At 32.0% G+C, this 14,495-nt stretch overlaps 1 protein-coding gene across 1 annotated transcript in view; it reads right to left on the bottom strand.

The window, feature by feature from the left end:
* Window positions 1-14,246, bottom strand: part of chst8 (carbohydrate (N-acetylgalactosamine 4-0) sulfotransferase 8) — a 125,159-nt gene extending 110,913 nt beyond the window's left edge. The window contains exons 1-2 of the mRNA XM_026230477.1: window positions 13,930-14,246; window positions 3,318-3,411 (exon numbers count right to left, since the gene is read on the bottom strand). The gene's annotated coding sequence lies outside the window, so the exon portion shown is untranslated. The remainder of the gene's footprint in view (window positions 1-3,317; window positions 3,412-13,929) is intronic.
* Between the last annotated feature and the right edge of the window lie 249 nt (window positions 14,247-14,495).

Below are 14,495 nucleotides of genomic sequence, written 5' to 3'. Positions count from 1 at the left end.
AAAAACATAATTAATTTAAATTAATATTTTTAATATCTTACTATAATCTAACATATAATTTCATATATTTTTCTTTGGATTTTAGGTTGAAATATGAGCTGGACATGTTCCTGACAAGTCTCAGATTCTCCCATAATGCATTTCTATACTTTTAATGAATCATCTAAATGCCTCTAGCTGTCCTAATATTCTGCAGTGACAAACGTTGAACTTATTTTAATTACACTAATCATCAACACGCTTCAGATTCAAAGACTTTTAAATCATTGCAAAGCAAAAATGTTTTACAAAAGATATGGATTTGCTCCGGTCTCAGACATTACTGGTGAATGAAATGCGTTTATAATGGAAAAGAAGTTGTGATTTTTGTGCTTTTCAGTGGTTTTTAACAGTAGGTTTAATGTTCTGAAAGACACCGTTTCTGTTCCACACATGCTTTAAAGGTCTGTATAAAAGCTCTCCTCCGTCTGAAGGCCAGTGAGTGTTTATGAAACAGACTCGTGATGCAGATCCAGACGCTGAATATCTGCAACCTTGAGCACAAACCTCAGCGGAAACCGCCGGAAAGCATTTTAGAAACACACACAGACGTAAAAATCCTGCATCTCCCCGAGAGTCTCCTCCTGGTGAATTATTTCTGAAAGCATCAAGGTCTGTTCCTGTGCGACTGATGCATTTCACTGACCGCTGCCTGCAGTTTGGGATCACAGAAGATCTGTGAGAAATGTGCATTAAAAATGGATGAAAAAAAAAGTCTAAGGTACACAACATGTCTAAATACTGCCCTTGGCGAGTCAAATAAAATTAATAATAATAATAATAATAATAATAATAATAATAATAATAATAATAATAATAATAATAATAATAATAATAATAATAATTGATTAATAAATAAATAATTATTTAATAATTAATTAATTAATTAATTATAACGTACTAAAAAATATAACAAAATGATTTCATTATTAATAAACTTTTTTTTTTTGCAAAAAATATAATATAATTAATATTCGTTTTTATTTATTAATTAAGGAACAAAACTGATTTTTATTTTACAATTTTGAAATTCTACAGTTATATAAAAATTATTAAGATAATAGTGAAATGTGCTATTGCAGAGTAAACTTAAAATAATTAAGGTGAAATTACCCATCAAACTCTACGTTGTATTGATTTATTTCCTTTGATGATTTGAACTAAATCCCATACTTAAATTTTGCTAAAGAAAATATGTGTAAAAACGTGCAAGTTAAAATAAAATACATTTTACTTATTGTTTTTGTAAGTGTAGTATGGAAATGTTTAGTATTTTACTGTGATTGGTCGATAAGTGCATGGTGCAGTTAAATATTTGTAAAAAATAAATAAAATAAAATTATATAACGTACACACAACAAGTAGAAAAACAATAATTAAATTAAAATAAAAATGCAATAATAAATGTAATAATGCATTTAAGAAATACAATTCTAAAATTATTAATCATTTTTATTTATTAAGAAATGAAACTGTAGTTTATATACACGTTTAATACTTTATTGTGAATTCATAAAATGATACAAAAATAATGTTATAAAATTAAGGAATACAACTGATTATTATTATTATATAATTTTTATAAATTTTGAAAATTTTGAATATTTTATTGTGATTGGTAAGTAACTGCACTCAAACATTTTTTAAATAAAATAATTTCATGAAAAATTAAATAACATTCAACAAGTAGAAAATGACACTTGTTGAGTAAAACAACACTCATTAAAATAAAAAAAAATAATTTAAAATTAAATGATTTAATTAACAATTTAACATTTAAAACAATCAATTCATAAAATGGTTAAATTATTTTATTTGTTAATTAAAGATTATAATTTGTGATTGGTCTACAAAGGCATCCCACAGTCTAATATTTGTAAAATAAATAAATACAATTTATAAAATATATAACATGTACACGCAATACCCATACAAATGCGAATAGAATGAAAGTAATTACAATTAAAAATGTAATAAAATTATTTTTTATTTAATTAATAAATAAAATAGTACATTATTAATTCATAAAATGATAAATACAATTGTTAATCACTTTTTTATAAGGAGAATTGTGGAGTATTTTATTGTTACAGGGCATCCTGCAGTACAAAAAAATAAAAATAATATATATATATACATACACACACACACACACACACACACACAGTACTTGGTGCTGCATTTTGTGGCTGATTTGCCAAAGAACTTAAAGATTAAAGAACACCAATCACAGGCTTCAAAGACCATGACTGACAGGACAGCTAGCCAATCAGAAGGCTTCGCCACTTTTTCAATTTTCACATTTAGTAAGCACCTAGTGTATAAAGTGGAGTAAATCAGCTTAGCAAACCAAAATATATTACTCAAATGTGAAAGACTGCGTGCGACGTCCATCTCTTTTTTGTGACCTACAGTCTACAGATCATTAATTAAATGTACAACGGCTCTAATGAATGGTCATTACTTAATGCTTTCAGGTAATGAAAATAATGGTGTGTTGAATATGAATGCCAGGATTCATGGAGCGCTACAGTCAACAGCATTAAATACAGACCAATCTGAGTCCTGGAGAAGAACTAGGACTTAACAAATTCAGGTTATATTAGAAACACTGACGTTTTCTTGTCGTGATAGTAATGTTTTTTCTCTGTGTGATTCGAATGTTATTTAAAGGTTTCCAAAATGTTTCTTACAACGTTCTTCTAACTTTGTTTTCAGCCAAATATGACGTTATTTGAATATTTATTTTTAATGTTTAAGGAGGTTCAAATGTACAGTTCTTGGTCGTGACTATAAAGGTTTTGTAAATCTTACAAAAATGTTGTAACTATGTTTTAAGAATGTTACAATGTCTCTTTGTATCTTTAGAACGTTTTTGAAAAGATACAAAAGTGTTTTGTTTTTGCAACATTCTACTAACTGTATTTTGTTATCGGAATGTTTATTGTTTTAATATTCCAAGAACTTTCAAATGTCATGATTCTAATGTTATTTAAAAGTTAGAGAAACATAAAGACGTTGTTCGAAGAACTTCACATTATGCAGCAAATCATCATATTAGAATGATTTCTGAAGATCATGTGACACTGAAGAAAATTCAGCATTGCATCATATAAATAAATTACATTCGACTTTATATTAACATAGAAAACAGCTATTATGATTCGCAATATTATTTCAGATTTTTGCTGTAGAGGAGAAGCTGCATGTCTCTCAGAAAGGCAAACACACGCGATGTGATGAGATCTGATGTGGCGTTCAGTTGGAACATCACCCACCTGCTGAAGGGAGTCTGGGCCGCTTTCAGAGCGGAGAATAATTCATGAAAGTCCCATATTCATGCCATCCCACATTAGCAGTGCAGTAAACAGCCTGCAGACACAGAAACCCTCTGATCAGTGTATGATACTCCAGCTGGAGCGAGGAGAGTATCACCAAAATCACTGGTAAAACATTTAGTGTAAAAATAAACAACTTGTACAGTATGTGACTTACTGCAAATGTATTTAATCAGTAAATGAAATGCTGTAGAAAAGCCAACAATGGAGCAGTGCTGTCGTAAAATAGAATTTCATTCACCGAAATAAAGCTGAAATAAAATAAAATATTAATATTAGATGAACAACATAAACTTAAACAAAAAAAACTGACGTTAATCAAAAAGTTGAAATGCTAAAATTACTAAAAACTACAACTCAAACAAAATAAAGCTAAATAGAAATAAAAAAATGAAAAATAATAATTTTTGTTAACTGAAATAAAGCAGAAATAAATTAAAATATTAATATTAGATTAAAAACATGAGCTTAAACAAAAAAAAAATTACGTTGCAATACATAATAAAAAATGCAAATGATTAAAATTACTCAAAACTAAAACCAAACCAAAACAAAATAAATCTAAATAGAAATAAAAAAACTAATAAAATGGTAATTAAAATGAAAACTGAAAATATAAAACAAATGCTTATTAAAAATACTAATAAATACTGTAATAATATATAAATATTACATAAATAACTTTGCAAAGAAAGTTTTCTTAAGTTTAGAAATACTTTACAAAAGCCAACAGCAGAGCAGTGTTACATTAATGAACGTAAACACATTAATAACTATTTAAATGATTAAAATTTTTTGTTAACTGAAATAAAGCATAAATAAAATGAAATATTAATATTAGATGAAAAACAATGTTGCAATACTTCATCAAAAACTTGAAATGCTAAAATTACTGAAAACTAGAACTGAAACAAAATAAAGCTTAATAGAAATAAAAAAGAAATTAAAATGGTAATGAAAATTAAATTAAAAAAATAAAAATATAAATGCTTCTTTAAAATACTAATACATACTATAATAGTATATATACATATAACATTGCATCACTAGATTCACTTGGAAACGCTCCCAGATTTCCTGGTTAGCACAGAGACTGAAAGATCTTCACACACACACACACACACACACACACTGTGAGAAGATGAATGAGTGTTGTCAGTAAATGTGTGCAGGGCGACTTCACACCAGGAAAATAAGGCCATTATCTCCCTCAGAAGTCCTGACGATGCTAAACCACACAGCAACCTCATTAAACACCGCGTGGAAACCAATCTCTCATTTCCAGCCTCATTTTTCCAATTTGAATGATATCAAATAAACATCTGTATCATCCGAGCACAACACCTCAGTACTTCCACACACAAAAAGCAACATTATTCTTTAGGATAGTTCATAAGAAGCCCACGCTCTTTCAGGAAAGCTCTTGAAATAAGATTAGAAGAGACTGATATTCCCTCCACTATATTCAAAGTCCTCTAAAAGTCATTTATTTTGTTATGTTCCTCAAAGAAAGTTCTCAAGGAAAGGTTTTCCTCTCTCAAATCTCTCTCAGACATCAGACGTCTATTAATATTCTTTATTATTAGTTATTCTGACTGATTTTTTATTTTGCATTTGAGTAAATGAGTAATATTGAACTAGCCCTCGAGCGTGTTAATTAAACATGTCAATTAATTAGTTGGTCTATGTGTGTTGACTTGCTAATGTTAAACACATACATCATGGATACACATAATGAGTCAAGATTAGACTCGTTAGACAAGACTGCAAAAATCATAAAAATTCAAGTTTATTCTGTTTATTCTAAAATACATTTTGCATTCTATAATTTATGACTATATATATTATATATATATATATATATTACAAATATTTATTTGTAGGAGATAATATTTATATATAGTAATCATATAGATAATGTTTCTATATAGTTAAGTAATATTTAAAAAATAAATAAATAAAAAATATAGAAAAATATAGAATTAAATATGCAATAAAACTACTATTTTAATAAAATATATAATCACCAATATGTCACTATAATAAATGTTATACCAATAAATACTATTTACAAACAAATATAAATAAATAAATATCAAATTAAATAGACATAAAATATTATTTTGATAAAATTCAATCACTGATATTTTATTAGTAAGTTATAATAATAATAAAAAAAAATTATATACTGTAAATACATAAAAAATATAAAATTAAGTACATCATGCAAATATTGTTTTTAAACGTTATTTTACAATATGTATGTTGGATTGTTTTATTATTATGAATGTTGAAAACAATTGTGCTGCTTTATATTTTTGTGGGTTTTTTATTTTTCACGATTCACAGATGAATAGAAAGTTCAAATGAACAGCATTTACTTGAAACAGATATCAACGTAATATTAAAAAAAATATTCGCTGTTACTTTTTTTAATCAGTTGCTGAATAAACACATTCATTTAAATCAAAACTGCCCACAAACTCTTGAATAACAGTATTATAAGTCACACAGCATCAAAGCCCATGAGCAAATATTACAGACCTCCTTTGTTTCCCACCCTGGTAAGCCCCGCCCCCTCTCCTCATCCTCTTACGTCATTGGTTCCTGTGTGTTGAGTGACAGTGTGTTGGTGGCCTATTCCTCCCACACTCCCTCTCCCTGTTCTCTCTCTCTAATCCTTTTCCGAGCGTATCACATTACACTATTCTTCCCTTTAATACACGTTAATAGCGCCGATATCTCCTGCCGTCTCCTCTCAAAGCTGAACAAAGCTGCTTTACCTCAGCGGATCGAGTGTTCAGATTCCTCCCATGCGCCTCATAATGCCTCCAAGGGCTTCAGACACACATTCGCAGGGGTCTGGTCCAGTTTTACTCAGGTCAAAGTGAGTTCTGACGGTCAGTGCGACAAGCAAACAAACTGTTTGAAGGCGAGAGGAGGTGCTGCATGCATTATTCAGCTCTAAACTTCAGTGTTTGGGGGATTGTCTGACATCCCAGATGAATAATTAAGCTCTGACCTTTTATCCTCATTAAAGGTGATGTGGGAGGGAGATTTTCTTCCCAAGAGCGGCTGAATCCTAGACAAGCTGTCAGGAACGGCACTGGAATCAATGCCTCGGATCTGTCTATGACACACAAACGAGAGATTAGGACACGTTTACATGAGATACGCGAGGAAGGGAAGTTAGGTTTGTTTAGGAAACACATTGGGCGTACAGTAATTGTAGCTCTGTTCCAAATACTAGTGAGCTTCTCAAAAATAAAAATAAAAATAGTGGTTGGGGTAATAGTATGGTCAAAAGAAGGTATTTTTTGAAGGCTCACTATATATTTCCAGGTATATTACTGCGTTAAAACAAAAATTAACAAATGCAAAAAAAAAAAAAAAAAAAAAAAATGTTTACTATAATTGCACTTTCTAATCTATTAAAAAAGAAATAAATATAATTAATGCAAAGAAAGTAATTAATTAATTAAATGAAAATAATTTTAAAAAATTATATTTTTATATACACATAAATAAAAAAAAATAATATAAAAAAATAATAAAAACATGACTTTATAAATAATGTTTTCAATCTAATACCGTATATACGAAAATACATTTAATAAATAAAAATAAATTATTATTACTTTATAACATGTCTTAAATCCAAAATAAAATTTTGAAAAAAATATATAAATATAATTTTTAATAAATCAAAAATATATTACATCATTTTAAATGTAACAGTATTTACAAAAATATTAATAAAACAAAATATCATATAATTTTATTATAGATTTGATTAGAGCAATCCTAATTTCAAAGAGAATAATAGATCATTTACACTTATTACACACTCAAGTGAACCACTTTTTCCACTGGTTGCACAAAACAAACTTTTATTCCATTCTCTTTCCATTACAGCACAGACTCGTGTTGCTGTAGGAGCTCTAATGCTCGTTCTATAGACTCTGAAAGGATGTTTTATCTGTTGATTCAGTTATGTTGATGTGAGTGGGAGGGTTATTTGACTCTGCGATGAGCTCATGAAGAGCGCCACAGAGATTCCAGGCCTGCAAACACGGTCTGGTTTAAGGCAGAGTGTATTTATATCCGTCATTGATTGTGATCAGAGTAGAGATTGCACACAAACTCAACAGCTGTGCTGGATTCGAACCAACCCTGTGCTGCTCTTCCACTCATCGTTCTCCTCTCTCTCGGTCTGTGTGAAGGCAGGAGTGTGTTTGTCATCTCCAGTGGCTCGTTCCACAGAAGAAGCCTTGTATATGTCGCACGGCACACCTGGACCTCACGTATCTCACCAAACACAACACTACTGAGCCCTCGGAGCACGTCACAACTCTCTAAACTAACAGAAGCTTTAGAAGCATTTCAGTAACTCGACAGTGACTCAACTTAAACTGAATCCTGCTGGATAATAGAGTCTTCTGTAGTGCTACTTTATAGCTATTGATGAATATTGTAACATCGATAATGTTATTGAACTGAACTGAATCAACATTGAACCTATATTAACACTACTAGCTTCTGTAGAGATGCTTATAACCAAATCTGATTTATTTCATAATCGATGAACTAATAAAGTAATCGGTTTGACTGAATCAATACTGAACTGAAATGAGTTGAATAATGACAATGTTGTCTTCTGTACAGATGCTTATAGCTGAATCATTTCAGAATTTACTAATCTTTTAACATCGAAACTGTTATTGAACTGAACTGAATCAAAATTAAACTTAATTTCCGTTGAATAATGGCACTATTGTCTTCTGTTCAGCTGTTTTAGAGGTAAATCCAGTTTATTTCATAATTGATTAACTTTAAACAGCTAATGAACCGAATTGAATCAAATGAATCAACTCTGAATTGAACTGAGCCGAATAACGACAGTGTTTACTTCTGTCGAGATTCTTATAACTGAATCGAATTTATTTCATAATTAATTAACTTTACAGTTACTTAACTGAATCGACTGAATCAATACTGAACTGAAACGAGTTTAATAAAGCCACTGTTGTCTTCTGTACAGATGCTTATAGCTGAATCATTTCATAATTTACTAATCTTTCAACATCAACACTGTTTTGAACTGAACTGAATCAACATTAAACTTAATTTCAGTTGAATAATGGCACTATTGTCTTCTGTAGAGCTGTTTTAGAGGTGAATCCAGTTTATTTTATAATTGATTAACTTTAAACAGCTAATGAACGAATTGAATCAAATGAATCAACTCTGAAACGAACTGAGCCGAATAATGACAGTGTTGACTTCTGTCGAGATTCTTATAACTGAATCGAATTTATTTCATAATTGATTAACTTTACAGTTACTGAACTGAATCGACTGAATCAATACTGAACTGAATTGAGTTGAATAATGACACTGTTGTCATCTTTAGAGATGCTTTTAGCTGAATCATTTCAGAATTAAGTAATCTTTCAACATCGACAGTGTTATTGAACTGAACTGAATAAACATTAAACTTAATTTCGGCTGAATAATGGCACTGTTGTCTTCTGTAGAGCTGTTTTAGAGCTGAATCCAATTCATTTCATGATTAGTTAACTTCACAGAGCTAATGAACTGAATTGAATCAAATGAATCAACTTGAATAATGACACAGTTGTCTTCTGTAGAGAAGACCCAGTTGTTGAAATGAATTGAATCAAATGAACTGAACTGAACGGAATATTGACACTATTTTCTTCTGTAGAAATGCATATAGCTAAATCAAATTAATTTCATAATTGATGAATTATGCAACATTGGCACTTGTTGAACTGAATTGAATCAACACTGAACTAATTTGAGCTGAACTAACTTTACACAGTTATAGAACTGAACTGAACCAACACAAAACAGAATAATGAGACTTTTAGAATTTTACATTTTCCATTTTTGATTCTATTATATTCATATTTATTATCCTGCAAAGCTGCATTGGAACTACAGTATCTGTACTGTATAAAGCACTATAGAAATAAAGGTGACTTGACTAAAACTAAATTTTAAACTGTTATGAAAAACAATGCATAAATGCTAAAGTTAGGTTAATGTCCCACATATGCAAACATCACATTTTCTTCAACAAAATCATCCCGATTGCATAATCAATCATAATCATGAGTCAGGATTTAGGATATTTGACTGCAAATAGAGACTTTCTGAACCGCAATAAGCAGTCTAGACATTCCAGATTCCAGAAGATATACTGTTATTTATTAACACCAAAAATAAACGAGGTGTGAAATGCCACTGCATGCAGAATCTGAGGCGATGTAGCAGCACAAACAGGCCACGAAAGTGCAAAATGATTTCATATCCCTACAGTGAACTGAACAGACAGCTCCATTCTCTTCATCTAAATGTTTAATAGCTTTTTTGTTGAGCTGAAAAAGACCCATATAGAAATAAGAAGCTTTTCAGCCCAGGCTTCCTTCCAGAATCACATCTGAAGATACTCTCTGCCTTTCTCATTCAGCTCAGTGATGCACAAGGGCCAAGCACTCGTCTCTATGCTGCAAATTCGACAGAATTTGACTGTCAAACCTGGTTAAAGTTGCATTCAAATACAGGAAAGTCTTTCATCTTGATTAAACTCAAATTCAGGGCAATACACTGCACTGAAGAAAGTGAATCTGAATTGAGAATCAATGCATGAATACAAGACTGATTGCTCTTATATTTAACTAAAGGAATCAAGATAATGCATTGAAGAAACACGGAGCATATGAAGAATCAAGGTCAATGTAAACAACAATGCAAGCTATTGAACGGACTGTAGTTGCACCGTTTAAGTAACTTTAATGCATGCAAATGTGCACCATTTAAAGAGATAGTTCACCCAAAAATGAATGCACAACAATGCAAATATGATTTTCTTGCTTAGTAATTTTATCTTGTTTTTCAGTACAAATACCTACACATTCTTAACCCTTTAAGTGTTACCCCCCCCCCCCTTTTTTGGGGGGGGGGGGTAGAGCTGAAAAGGGTGTGTCCAGATTCAAATTAATGTAATTCTGGAATGGTTTGGAATATGAACCTAATTTTGGGCTCGTTTTTAAAAACACACTTGGAAGTTTCTTGTACATGTGAAAGAAGTTGAATAAAATTTAAAATAAAAAAGTTAAAGGTGTTTAAGTTTGTTGTAATAAAAAAATGTATTTAATATTTATTTATATTTTATTAAAAAAATAAAAAATAAAATACGTGTTGAATTTAATTTAATGTCAAATGAAAAGCCTTAAATCTAAAGAAGTTGTGTTCCAAATTTGACATTGATATCACAAAAAATGAGGTTTCTGTGTTATTTTTAGTTGCTATACCAACAATGTCCACTAGGTACTAGTCATGCTCCTTGTATGAATTGTAATGGACGACTGATTTGATTTTTTTTTTATTCAAACAGCAATATAACATTTTAGATAGGTTGTAAATGATTTTTTAATCAAACATAGCTACTAGAGTGTTGTTACAGAAACTTCACAAAAAGTTTATTTCATGTATGATCATACATGAAATTGACATGCATTAAATTTTTTACTGAATACTTGCAACATCAATCATAGATATAAAAATATACATATTCAATTTATTCTCAAAGTTTTTAATAAAAACTAGAAAATATGTTTTGTATGAATTATTGGCAGCCAAAAAGAAATAAAAAAATATATACTTTTGTGATTGTATATGTACGTATCAGCTTTTTGTAACAAAAGCCAACTACTTTTTTTTTTTGCTAAATTTTCTTGTCACAAATTAATGAATTACTGTCACTACATAATTTTAAATATAAAACAGTGGTCAAATATAAAAAAATACAACTTCTAAGGTCTCCAATGATATATAGTTTGTCAAGATTAGTTTAGGTTTAGTATAGAATATTACAGTTTTAAATATGTAATGGCTTTGGGCCCACCGAATACAAGCAAAACGACTAAAGATATGAAGTCATGCTTTCTGAAAAATATCTTAAAATGTCGTTTTTGCTTAATATTAGAAAAACAAAAACAAATGTGCCAATGGGGTCAGAAAAAGTTCAAATTGAAAACAACATCTCTTTCTGACAATCTGGCATTTTTTTATTTTTTTTAGAACGCATTCACTTAAGTTTGATACAGTCTTCAGTCAAAAGATTTAATATCGTAAATCATAAATGCATCTTGATTTAAGAGTGTTTAGATATCATTATCATCTTTGGGTGGACTGTGCCTTTAAGATTCCCGTCGCAAACACAGATGTGATTTTAAACACGTGTGCATTGTGCATGTTCACATGGATGTTGTCATACTTCTGTCACGTGGTTCCTCACAAACAGTCTGGCTTCAGCTCTCCTGTGGAGTCTGGAGCGGATCTCTCCGCAGGTCTGTGGGAACGCAGAGGACTGTGGAGCCATCTGGAGTGTGACTGTGTGTTCCTGCCCGCTGGTGTCACGCCAGAGCTGAGACTCTCCACGCTAACACACGCCGCCTGACGCAACCTGACAGCGCAGCCCGTGTGCGTCAGACAGAGCGAGCAGACAACCAGAGACAACATGAGATGCTTCAGATGACACCCGAGAAGCACGCTTCGCTCACAGGATTAAACGAGTACAAAGGTAATTCTGACTTTATATCCCACAATTCTGAATTACAAGTTTATATCACACAATTCTGACTTTTAATATCGCAATTCGGATGTTTTCTCACAACTGTGAAGTCTATATCTCACACGAATTGGGAGTTTTGCGACAATTCAGAGTTTCTTTCTTCTAATTCTGAGTTGTCTCACAATTTTTATTTTTTCATGCATTTCTGACTTTTCTCACATTTTTGAGTTAATTCCTCAGAACTATGACTTTATATCTCACAGTTCTGACTTTTTTTCTCTGAATTGCATATCTCGCAATTCTTACTTATCTTGCAATTCTGACATTTTCCAAGAATTGCAAGTTTGTCTCAAACTTCTGACGTTTGCCAGTTTGTTTAGCACAATTTAAAATGTATATCTCGTCATTCTGAGTTTGTCACACAGTTCTGGTTTTTTTCATGCATTTCTGACTTCATATAGTTCACAATTTTGACCATATTTTGCAATTCTAAGTTCATATCTCATGATTCTGATTTCAAACCGTGCGACATATAAACTCAGAAATGTGAGAAAGAAAGTCAGACTTGTGAGAAGTTGCAATTCCTATTTTTATCCTGTGGCGGAAACAAGCTTCCATAGAGATCTCAGCAATATCTCAAACTAAAATCTGCAATCAAACATGTACAATCATCACCAAATGATGATCTGAGCAGCATATCACATAATTTTTTACATGTAACTCTCAGCTTCTGAGCTTTCTGAAAACCTACAGCCACATTCGTTGCTTTCCAAATGCATTTTAGGAGAAACTGACACACATAAACAAGCGAGAACTTCATTAATCTCCGGAAGATTTGAAGAGAAACCTCTGAGCAATGTATTTCACACACGCACTCGCTCTTTCCACTTCAGTGCTAGACGCTGCTGGTTTTGCAGATTTTTTATTCTGGACACATGATATATAGCCCTGACTGGAGCATTTTCAAAGCCTGAATATAAATCACAGATAGCGACCTGACTGACCACCGACGGAGCCTGACAGCATCATTTGTCATGTTTCTCACACCGATGTCACCACTGTCACTTTCATACAGCGCGAGCGCAGCTTTGCAATGTAAATCAAAGTAGCCTTGGATTAATGTGACACGTTCAGAAATGAGGAGAAAAATGACAAAGAGAATGAAGGGCATGTGTCACGGAGAAACCGGAAACTGGGATGCATTTTATAAATCAAAAAGTGCTGTCAAGCTCTGATCTCAAAGTACAGCGATTCAGTTCATCTGAACAGAAAAGACGGATGGAAGACAGCATCGATGCCAAAAAAATAATATGAATTATAGAGCACATATGCATGTCAAAATTGCTTTTGAAACCCATCCAAGACTCAATGCTCAAATTAATGACTTGAAGGCTTTTATTTAAAATGTCTCACACTTTGACCTAAGCCTTCAGTAGCTGTATTTTCCAATAATAAAATCACTTAAGCATGCATAATTGCTTTATCTCAGTGTGTGATCATCATGGAAGAAGTGACATTATTTGTGCACGAACAGAATCCGGTTAGAGACACACCTGCTGTTCTGCTCATGCCACTTTCCATGCATTAAAAACTGTAATTATGACAACAACAACAAACTGGAATGAATTAAAGCTCCATTCAATAAACGAATCATTCAGTAGACTGTCAGCACTTCTGGTGACCCTTAGGAAAAGTTTACCATTGTTACCATACTATAGTGTGGTATAGTTATAGTTACTAAAGCACAATCATAAATAAACATGCAGTCTCTCGCAAATAGCGTCTACAGCAGTTTTACAGTGAGATGGTAAAAATAAGTATGGCATTTTGACGACAGCGCATTTATAAAAGCAACTCTTTCAGGTTTATGGGCAACAGCTTCTCATGTAAGTTGATGTTCGTGCATTAAATGCATTCGTGCGGGAGAACAATACAACTAGCAAAACCGACCTGTGATGATGATGATGATGATGATGACTGGGATGAGATCAGATCATTTCAGCACCACGGAAAGCGCGATGCAACATCCAGCTGGACTGTGTTTGAGATCCTCCTGTTGCCCGATCCGGATCCACTCCGGTTCGGTTCGGTTCGGTTCGGTTCGGTTCGGTCCGCTGGAAAGAGAGATATTTCCTTTGTGCGTGTCTGTGCACAGTGTCGGCAGGTTGAGCTCTGTGTGAGGAAGAGGAGGATCGCAACTCAAACTCACAGCACAGACGGAGGATCGCAGGATGCGCCGCCTCTTACAGCACGAGAGAGAGAGAGAGAGAGAGAGAGAGAGAGAGAGAGAGAGAGAGGCTGTCCTCGCTCGCGCTGTTTCACTCAGTGCACGAGCGGAATCTCAGCAGACCTGCAAGAACGTGCAGAACACATTCACCAAATTATTTTGCTGGAGGAAAATGAAGTGTTCTTAATGAGAAAACGTTTTATTATTATTATTATTATTATTATTATTATTATTATTATTATTATTATTATTATTATTATTATTATTATTTTGTTTAGGCATTTATGAC

This window comes from Carassius auratus, chromosome 43 (genome assembly GCF_003368295.1).
Source record: "Carassius auratus strain Wakin chromosome 43, ASM336829v1, whole genome shotgun sequence".
NCBI lineage: Eukaryota > Metazoa > Chordata > Actinopteri > Cypriniformes > Cyprinidae > Carassius > Carassius auratus.
This window is presented reverse-complemented; position numbering and strand designations above follow the sequence as displayed.